Source organism: Carlito syrichta, unplaced genomic scaffold (genome assembly GCF_000164805.1).
Source record: "Carlito syrichta isolate Samal-C Ts95f unplaced genomic scaffold, Tarsius_syrichta-2.0.1 Scaffold285049, whole genome shotgun sequence".
NCBI lineage: Eukaryota > Metazoa > Chordata > Mammalia > Primates > Tarsiidae > Carlito > Carlito syrichta.
The window spans coordinates 118,013-129,415 of NW_007229145.1; positions in this window are offsets into that span (position 1 = coordinate 118,013).

An 11,403-nucleotide genomic window follows, 5' to 3' on the forward strand; every position below is an offset into this window, starting at 1 on the left:
TCCACATGTAAGTGAGATCATGCAATTTTGTCTATCTTATTTCTTTTAGTATAATGCCCTTAAGATTCATCCATGTTGTCCTAAATGACAGGATTTTCTGTTTTAGGACTGAGTAATACTTCTCCCTCACCCCTCTCTCTCTTTCTCTTCCTATCCCTCTCCCTCTCCCTCTCTCTTTCTCTCTCTCTCTCTCTTTCTCTCTCTGTGTGTGTATATGTATATATATATATATCTCCCAATTTCATAATTTCTTTATCAGTCCATCTGTTGACAGTTTATTTCCATGTCTTGGCTATTTAAAAAATACTGTAGTGAACATGGGAGTGTAAATACCTACGCAACGTGCTGATTTCATATCTTTTGAAGGTTAGCTTCTGAATGTACTTGGATTGCTAGATCATATGGTATTTCAATTTTAATTTTGTGAGGAACCGCCATATTATTTTCCATAGTGGCTGTACTAATTCTCATTTTCCCCAACAGTGCATGTGGGTTCCCATTTTTCCACATCCTTACCAACATTTGGTTTCTCTTCTTTTTGAAGGTTTTGCCTTTATTTTAAAAAAGAAATTATTATCCTTTCCTTTTCTCTAAAATTAGTCCTTGATTTCAGGAAAGTTTCTTCCCATTCCTTAATTTTTTTTTTCTTTTCCTATCATCCTTCAACCTACAGATTTCCTTGCCTCAGGGAATCTATCTTGGAGGTACTGTAGAATTTGAAGGTTTTAATTGTGGGCTTTATAGGTTAATGAATGTGACTAGTTTGCCTGTTCACTAATGGCCACCATATTTCTTCCTTATACATACTCTTTCTTATAGCTATCCCAGAGCTGCTCTCTGACCCCTGGAGAGTAGGCATTCTTATTTTGGGTAGCGTGTGAAGGCATGTTTCATCTGGACCAGGCAGGAAGGGATTTTATATCTTTAGTGTTCATAGGAATTCAGGAATATATACATCTTTAAAGGCTTCAAAATATTGAATCTAGATAAAATATATCTACTTATGAATTTTCTAGAACTGTTAGAACTCATGCTAAATAGGCATAAGTTCAATTTATTTAATAACATATTCCTTATGTGACACCTAAAATCCTTCATGATCTTGAAACTGCTTCCATCTTCAGGTTCGTGTTCCAGCACGTGCTCCTTTTACCACCTCTCCAAACTCCAGTCATTATAAACCACCCCCCCAAAATCTAATATTTCTCAAAGTTTCCTGAAGGAATCTAATCTATCTCTTCTCTATTCTTGGTCTTGCACATGCTTGTCTCTCCATTCTCAGATGCCTTTCTTCACCTTATTTTTCTTCCATCCTCTCAGTGTCTCATCTCCCTGGAAACTTGGCTAGTCATGGCCAATGTGGGTTAAGTGTTTCCATCTGAAGCCACTAAGTACCTTGTGCATTTTCCATAATATCATATTGATATTGATTAAAAATTTGTTTCCCAAAATGACTGGTCGTTTTTGGAAAAAAGTACATTTGATCTTTTTGTCCTCAGTCAAGCATAACACCTGACATATTCATGGGCTATGACGCTGTTGATATGCAATAAGATGAGGTGTGCCAGTTATTATAGCTGCATACAGGGATAACTCATGGGGTTAATTTACATGTTACTCATGGACCAAGTTTATTAGATGAAAACATAAGTCTATTCTATGGGAAAATCCTGAAGACCAATAGAAAAAAAAAATGAACTTATTTTAGAATGACCCATTTCATTTATTTTCAAATTTGATCCTGACAATTTTATTGTTCTTAACCTCCTGAGGGTGTCCTTTTTATTCTCAAAACTATCATGATTTGAAGTCAGACTGATTGCCACCTCAAATTCAGCTGCTAATATAAAAGAACAGAAAGAAAATTCAGTATAATCAAAGAAAAAACCCCGTTAGTCCAATCTTGCAGTCCATTTTGCTATAAATGGCAACACAACCCAAAAATAGTGTCTCTGTGAGAATAATTCAGTGGTGGATTTGAAGGAAAATATATTTGAGATTATTTTCAAAATTCAAATTTGACATTTTTTGCGAATTTTACACAACAAAGAGGAAATCTATCAAGTAAAATAGCCAACTTGGTTTTTCTATTCCTTATTTTCTATTTTCTAGACTTTTGTGCTACTTCTCGCCTCATTAAACTTGTTAGAAGATAGAGCACACAACGAACACTGCCATCCAAAGTAATTCACGATTTCAAAAAGCTAGAGTACTTTTTGATCGCAGCAGGAAGCAGATATCTGTAGCTGGGTCATTAAGGGAGATGAATGATTGCTTAATATATTTTAATGGATTGTTGGTTGGCAACCTCACAAGCATGCTTTCTAAACTGGAGCATTAGAAGACTGGGGGAACGGTAGCTCTAGGTCATGGCAAAGCAGAGTTGGTACTGAGTCCGTTTGATTTATAGTCTTTAAATACATGATGAGAAGTTACTGCAGCAACACATTGTGTCACTTGAAGTTTAGAAGAACATTTGAAGATCTCAGAGGAAATGAGTAATCCTTGCCTGGAGAAATGAAGCAGGTAGCCAACGCCTCTTACCAGAAAGTGACAGTGGTAACTGCATCATCCATTATTCCTGCTTTTATTAAAACAAGCAAACAAACAAAAAACTCATATGGCTATGGCATTTGCTGTTAATGAGCACATATAAGACAATTCATGAGAATCATATTTTTGGCATTCCTATGATCTCTCAAAGCTCAAATCTGGACTTTCTTATTTAAAACAAAACGAAACGGGCAACACCAATCTTTTTTCTTTTCTTTTTTTGGGAGTGCCTTTAATAACTTATCTTTTAAAACATAGTTTGACTATCAATACATATACTACAAATGAAATGTGTCAGAGACTATATTGAGTGGAAATAATTATGCAAACATTCCTTCATTGGAAAGATAAGGTGAATTGGGATACGTTTTATAAAATTTCAATCAATGATTCAAATTCATAGTTTCAATGCTAATGATGTATAGTTTTTTAACTTCCAAATTTTGTATATAATTAGCTTCCAAATTTTGTATACAACTCTATTTCAGTTTATTTCATTTCACTGATAGGTAGATCTTGAATAGAACGTATAAATCAGCTTCCCTGGAAAAGGTGGAATGAACAGTGAAGGGTATTTCTGGAGGCCGCTAGGCAATTGTTTCTTCTGCATTAAAAAAAAAATAGTACAATAACTAACAAACTGTGGTCACTGGTTTTATATTTTGTTATGCCAGACTTTTCTCCCAGGGGAATATTCAACTTTCATATAATTTTTACAAATGAAGTCCCAGCTTGTCCCAGTTTCCTGACCATGGTGATCTGTTATGTCTAGAGCTATTTGTACCACTCTGCATCAAGTCGACTGCCCCCATGGGCAAACAGGAATACCTGTTGAAAAATATCCTTCCAGATCTTTATTTAAACCAACTAGTAAAGACAGAGAGAAGAAAAATATAGCTCAGTGTCTGAGATGCCTAATGTTACTTAACCTTGGGTCATATGTGAATAATGCTTACTGCATTTTTTCCTGCAGCAAAGGTTTTCTTCCCCCTTTATTGTCACCCTCAAGATTGGGTTTAGGTGTCTCTTCTATGTGCTTCCATCATTCCTTGTGCTGGTCTGCTGTGGTCATCTTGGTCTGTGTTGTAATTATCTGATAACCTGCCCCAGCATGTGCTTGGTACGTAGGACAATCCAATGACTGATTTATTGGATACTGTTGTTCATCTATTCTAAAATGTGTATCTTTATATCACTGATATGTCTTAAAATTGGCAATTCCCTGACCTGGAGGGACCACCATCATAATTGAAACAGTTTGTTTATATAGAGTAGGAGAGTGATTTTAGCAAAGTATTTATGCATCATTTGAGGAATAATCACAATTCTCTGTGTACTTGCAAAGCAATCGCCAATTGTTCCATGACCTTGCTACTTCGAGGTGTGATTCATGAGCCAGCAGCACCATCATGATCTGGATGCTTGTTAGAAACGCAGAATCTCAGCACCCACCCCAGACCTCCTAAATCAAAGTCTTCGTGTTTAAAGAAATCCCAATGTCATATACCCATTAAAGTTTAGAAAGGACTGCTTTACAGGTAAAGGAAGATATAAGAAAGAAAGATACAATTGGACGAAGCTGTGTTCCATTTTAGTTACAGTGATCTGTGGAATCTCTCACATGTTAGCAACTGCCCTTGAAGGTGGGGAGATGGTCACATTCCCCAATACAAGAAAGAAAATTCTGAAACAAAATAGGTTGATTTGGGCCATTCATATGTGGAGCATGACTTTTGTCAGGGCATTGTCTCACTTCTCAGCTGGCAACCTTTGTTTTTCTTTTTCAGTGATATTGAAATTCATGCATCTTCTAACCCACAGTCTCCTACATTTGATGACACATGACGTTTCTTTTCTCTAAAAGGGCCACTCCCTAAGGCAGGATCAGGGTCTTGAAACCCACTCTGTCTTCAGCACCCAATGTAATGTCTGTCTAAGAAGAGAGCACAGGATACCTATTTTTTAAAAAAGAGAGAGGAATTTACCCTTTTATTTACATTGACAGATGATATTTTAAGTATCTATACATTGAGGAATTACTAAATCTAGCAGAATAACATATGCATTACCTCACATTGTTAACATTTTTGTGGTGAGAACACTTATTCTCTACTCACTTAGCATTTTCCAAGAATACAATAAATTATTAACTGTAATCACCATGTTTTACACTTTATTTACTTTTATTTTTTTATTTTTATTTTTTATTTTTTTTTGAGTTGGAGTCTCACTCTGTCGCCCAGACTGGAGTGCAGTGGCTACTCCCAGCCACCACAGCCTCGACCTGCTGGTCTCCAGCGATCCTTCCGCCTCAGCCTTCTAAGTAGTTGGAAGGCTACCACGCCCGGCTAATTTTTGATTTATTGTAGAGATGAAGTTTCATCAAGTTGCCCAGGTGGGTCTTGAACCTGTGGGCTCAGGCAATCCACTCACCTCGGCCTCCCAAATCACTGGGATTACAGGCTGAGCCACTGAGCCCGACCTATTATTATTATTATTATTATTATTATTATTATTAAAGATAGGATTTCACTCTGTCACCCAGGCTGAAGTGCAATGACGCAATCATAGCTCACTGTAGCCTCAAACTCCTGGCCTCAAGAGATCCTCCTGCCTCAGCCTCTCAAAGTGCTAGGATTACAGGCACCATGAGCCACCACGCCTGACCTTGTATACTTTATAATTCTTTCTCTTTGCTTGAAAAAAATGTGATTAATATTTCTAAGGGCATTGTTCTAATTACCAAATTCTGTGAACCAGGTGAGTATAATATATAGTTTTCAAATATAAATTGATACCAGGAGAAACATTATATAAAAGAGGATTTCTACAGGTTCTGCAAATGATTTATACAGAACATGGGACAGGAAGGCCAGAACATGAGGTTCAGTTCTGAAAATGCCATCAGTCTTAAGGAAGCTTCCTTAAGAATATTTTCACTTTTTCTTCCTCATCCTTCTAAAGAATCTGGCCATATGAGCTCTGCAGGATGAATTCTGTTATTCCTAGATATCTGTCCTCTTCGAGTTCCTCTTGCGATACTCATTCCTTTTTTATGTTTATTTGCATGTGTATGAGTTTGAATTCCCAGTGAAATATAAAAGAAAATATTTAAGAGGGTAAGGTACATGATTTTTTTTTAAATGTTCATTAACACTTACACTTTGTAAAGCACATAGTTGAAGATTAAATACATAATTTAAATAAAATTAAAGAACTCACCAGATAATTTGAGCCATTTTTTTGCTCCATTGCTAATAGTTTTAATCTTAGCGTATTATATAGATTAAAAAATGGCTGCTTCTGATACTGAACCCTTTCTCTGTCTCTAAACAAGTCTTTCTCCCTCTCTATCTCCCTCTAATATTTTATAAACTATGGGAAATAATGACAACTTCCTTTCTAGAACTTTCTAAAGATAAAAAAAAAGTCCACTTACAATTATAAAGATGAAGCATAGCTGGAAAGAGGACATATGAAAAGATAACAGAATTGAATTTAGATTTTAATCAAATGGACAATTTATTGTTCCATAAAAAAGATTAGCCATACACATGTTGGTAAGAACTTGAAGTCTCCACCACTTTACTTACTACTTAATAGTACCCAGTGCTTGCTTTTTCTAATGATGACAACACTTTCATCTCTTTTGTGCATTACCTACTTTTCAGTAAATTGGTTGGGCTAGAATTAGGGTGAAAATATGCAACTAACATCAAAATAGACTCCTCTAACTCTGAATTTTGTCTTTAATTGTGTACTCCCATTTCTGGCTTTAATTAGAGCCCAGAGTTGTTGCTTTATTCCAGATGTGATTGCCCCGTATAAGTCAGAGCACTAAAGTGCAGTCTAAAGGGAGGTGAGGTGATTTAGGATTGGGTTCTTCGTTGATTTTTATTCTCACCTTTTTAGAAATTGGTTAAAGTTCTGGTTTATAATTACTTACTATTCATGATTTAGAATATGATATTTTTCCAGACAAACACAAATTAACACGCATTTTGGTATTTTCAAAAGAATGTGATTTTTGGAATAAGCAAATGTCCTTTGAAAACAATTAAAGGCTATGGAGTAATCAGAGTATTTCTTCTTTGCTTCTGCTTTTTGATTTTTGTCCATGTGGGTATTTTTCTTATATAACTCTTTTTCTTTTAACATTTTATTTGTTTCTTACTTCAGTTCTTTGCTTTTGCTGTGTTTATACTTCTAGGCCTGAAAGAGTGAAATCGTTACTAGATTAGCTATCTTTTTTCAAAAAGATATACTTCTTCCTCAAATGCAATCACTGCCAAAATGTTCAAGAAAGAAACATGAAAGGGTACTAGAAAGACTAGAGTAGCAGAGATAGAAAGAATCTTAGAGATCAAATAGTCCAGAAGTTGTAAACTAGTGACCCTTAGGATTATATATTAAGTTGTTTAATGACTTTATTGAAATATAGTTTACCTATACCTTAAAATTCACTCTACTTACATTCATTTTTAATGAATTTAATTTCAGCACTCATAAAATCTAATTTTTAAAATTTATCTTGAAAAATGAAAGGATTTAGAAACACAAGGTCTAAAGTTACATATGGTGGAAATTGGTTGGAACTGAGAGGAATTATTTTTTTAGGTGGTACATGAATTCTTCAGTATGACACAGTTTCCTCCACACCCATTTTTGTTTGTACTGCTGTAACAAAATACCTGAGTCTAAGTAATTTATAAACAACAGATATTTATTTTCACAATTCTAAAGGCTGGAAGATTAAGGTGCTGGCACATTCAATGTCTGGTGACAGCTTGTCTCTACTTCTAAGACGCTGCTTCAGATGCTGCTTCCCTTGGAGGGGACAAACACTATGGTCTCTTATGGCAGAAGGCATGAAAAGGGCAAAAAGAGCTGGATGCTTCCTGAAGCTTCTTCTGTAAGGGTGTTAATACATTCATGAGGGCAGCGCTCTCATGACTTAATTACTTTCCAAAAGGCCCTACCTCTTAATACCATCACCTTAGGTTTTAAGTTCTAACATATGGATTTTGAAGGGACACATGTATTCAAACTATACTAATACCTATGGTCTTGTACCTAACCTGTTGTGTGACCATCAGGATCCTGTAGGCATTTTATCTGTGATATTTGGTCTAGCCCATTCCTCATTTAATAAATAAATATACCTGGACCCAAAGACTTGCCCAACTATATTAAAAACAATGTATACTCCTAGGACCTACTGTATATTCCTTTAGCAAAATTAGGAAATAAAACAGATTTTAATGATAAGTGTTAATGACAAAAATAGAATTAGCATAACACTGCTTATATGCCACTAAATTGCTTTTATGAAATACTAATGGGTTTCAATCTGCAGTTTGAAAAATATTGCCCCATATAATGCCTTGGTGTTTGAATTCATCACAACAGGTCCTCAATGCATTCTGATTAATGTAAGGATTACTTTAGGGAAACAGGTAGGTAGCATACGAGTTATAATGGTAGTAACAACAGTAATGGCTAACATTTGTTGAGTACCTACCATGTGTAAGACACTATTAAGAGATTCGCAGGTTCGAGACCCGCCTGGGCAGGCGAGGCCTCATCTCTACAATATCAAAAAATCAGCCGGGCATGGTAGCACATGCCTGTAACTCCGGCTACTTGGAAGGCTGAGGGGGAAGGATCGCCGGAGCCCAGCAAGTTGAGGTTGCGGTGGCCGGGAGTGGCCACTGCACTCCAGTCTGGGTGACAGAGTGAGACTCCAACTCAAAAAAAAAAAAAATAGGTAGGGGTCAAAAGTCACCCTATCATAAATGAGTAATTTCATTTTTTGGGACATAACAGAAAAGAAAGATTTTCACATATTTTGAATTAGCACGAAAATTAAAGACGTCAGATCTTTGATGTTTCATGTTAGCACTGACCACAGAAAGCTATGTAAATTTCTATTAAAATTAAAACTTCATTTTCTTGGTCACACTGATCACAATTCAAGTACTCACAAACTATATGTGGCCCGTGACTATACTTTTGTGGGCAACATTAATATAGAGGTTTTTCCATTGTCACAGAAAGGTTATTTGGACAGTGCTACTCCAGAATATTTTATTTTGAGGCATTTGAATTATGTTTTAACAAATATTAAAATTGTCACATGTCAATTGTAGGCAAATTAATCCAAGCACATTTTATGGATTTTTATACAATACAATCAGGGGTAGATGCCATCAGTTAATCAACAAATATTTCCTCCAGAATAGTTTAAAAGCAAATTCATGTGAACTAAATGAGTTGGCTTTGGAATGATCTTAAGTTGGCTTTCTTTAAGCTAACGTTTCAAACTTGTGCAAATGTTTGAAACAATTAGCTAGCATTAATGTCCAGTGACTCATTACATGAAAAGACGAGAAGTAATTAGAGCAAAGAAAAGTGTTGATAACTTTTATGGAATTGTTTTGGAGGCTTAAGTAAAATATAAGCTGCAAAACAATGCAAGCCTCTATGCCTATCAAAATACAGAATATCTTACAGCAGTTTCTGAAAGCAAAGGAAAATGTGGCAGGTAGACACAGGTATTTTATTCTGACTTCTAAACCATCACTGGTTTTTAGAGGTGCTAAAGTCAGAAACTGAAGAAATGATGTCATCACTACTAGAATTTATTTACTCAAGGAAAATGACATAGAGTATATAATACTTCTCACCATCTTTTCTCTTATATGTTTCCTGTTTTGGAGAAGAATGGGCTGGAGGCAACATAATTCTGCAGAATTTCTCTGCTTCAGACTTTAGATCCAAATCTCTCTCCCCGTCTTTATCTGAATCTGTGAAAACCCACACCCATAGACCACAGCGTCATTACAGCCCACAGTAAGAAGTGAATTTTACAACTGAACCCAGAGAAAAACATGTACCCAAAGCAGAAGTGTTACAAACAATATTTATCTTTACTACTGGGTTTCTGCTAATATTTTCTATTTATTCTACTCGCTGTCATTATTTTAAAATGCTGATTGAGACCTACTCAATTGCTTTCATGACTGTTGATGGACTGCAATATGCAGTTTGAAAAATATTGCCCTGAGCAATAATGAAATCCTCTGTATCCATTTCTAGCTATGAAGACTCCTTGAAAATTGAATAAAATATGCATAAACATGATAGCTCATGCAGGCACGTTGCGCGTCCTGAAACGTGGATAGAAATGCTTTCTTGCTGCTGCACTTTTGACCTGAGCTTTCCTGATGATTTGTCAGGACTGATGTTTCCACTTGCCAGAAGTTCAAAAGCTTCTTCTTAAAACTGGCTTGTTAATGTTTCCACTTACTCAGAAGTAAGTTCAAAGGCCTTTCTTAAACTAGTTCATTATGACTAGGAAGATAAATGGGTTCACCTTTTATAGAGAGCTATTACCATGAATTTTTCCCTCTCTTTATAATCTTTTGCAGTACAGTTGTAGTAAAAATATAAAAAGAGAGGCAAAGAAAATATACCATCTGAAATATTTTTCAGAATGTAATGTAAGAAAAATTTACTATCTGTATGATTCTAGAGAATAAAACCATTTATATGCCAATATGCATTCACAGATTTTTGTAGTTAAAATATATCAATGTAATAATATCCATATTAAAAATTACTTATCATCTTTTTCCTCCTAGTAATTGTAACATATTTTCAATAAAGAAAGATATTTTATAGGGCTTTGGAATCCATTTTGATATTATTACATTTGCTTAGAATCTTGCAGTCTATGACATTGTTTTGTATTTATTATGTTGATTAACATTACTAAAAATATTCTCATAACAGCCCCCAGGCCTCATAGTGTAGCTATATTTGTCTCTGTTTTATGAATGAGTTAGCCCCATGGAGTAGAAGAAAGACAACTGACATAGAAGATAAAGTTATTGTCTTAAACTCTGCTAATTACCAGGACGGTGATCCTGGAAAAGTCACTTGATTTCTCTATTAAAGATGCAGAATGTTAAATTATTAAAAAGTGATCATTTAAATTAAAGTGACTAGCTCACCAAAAGGAACTTAGTATGTCCTGGGATATTCATTTTGTCTGAATCTGAACAAGTGGGTTTTTAAGACTCCACAGTCAGTAGTCCTTCTCTTCTTCCAGACTGCCTCTGTCTTCCTGAATAGAATTCATAGTAGAGAAAAAAAATCAGGAAGGATGAGGCTACCTATAGAAGTGAGGAAAAGAAGACATTGGGAAATATTTATTTTCATTTGTCTGTACTGATTTGAGTAATACAGTTTTCTATTTTATCAAATTTATGTTTGCTTCAACCTGTTGTCTTGGTTCACATTGGACTGAGAATAGATAGCTAAAGAGCCAGATGTGAAGAGTCATGAATTTACTTCATTGGAGAGGAAAATAACATGCCTATTGTTCCCCATTATGTATAAATGATTCATCACAAAGACATATTCCATTAAAATAAAAACCCAAATGCAAGATTACTTAGGTTTTTCCACATATATTCAATGCTGATCTACTTCATACAGGCACGTTGCTAGGTACTCTTGTATAATTACATTCGTGTTGCTGGCGGTGACAGTGGACACATCTGTTACTGAGTTCTTCCTGTGCCCAGGCAGTCTCCTAAATGTGGAAGGTTGTTAAGTAAGTTACATCTGCTAATGACCTTATGAAGGGCCACTGTTATCCCATTTTACTGATGGGGAAACTGAGACACAGAAAGTTTAAGTAACTTGTCCATGTGACACAGTAGAGAGACTGGAGTCAAGTCCCCCAAATCTGACTTCAGAACCAACTTCTCACACTTGCACTTTGTTATCTTACCTAATGCTCACAAAACCTCTTTAAGATAAAGGTAAAAGCCTATTTTTTTT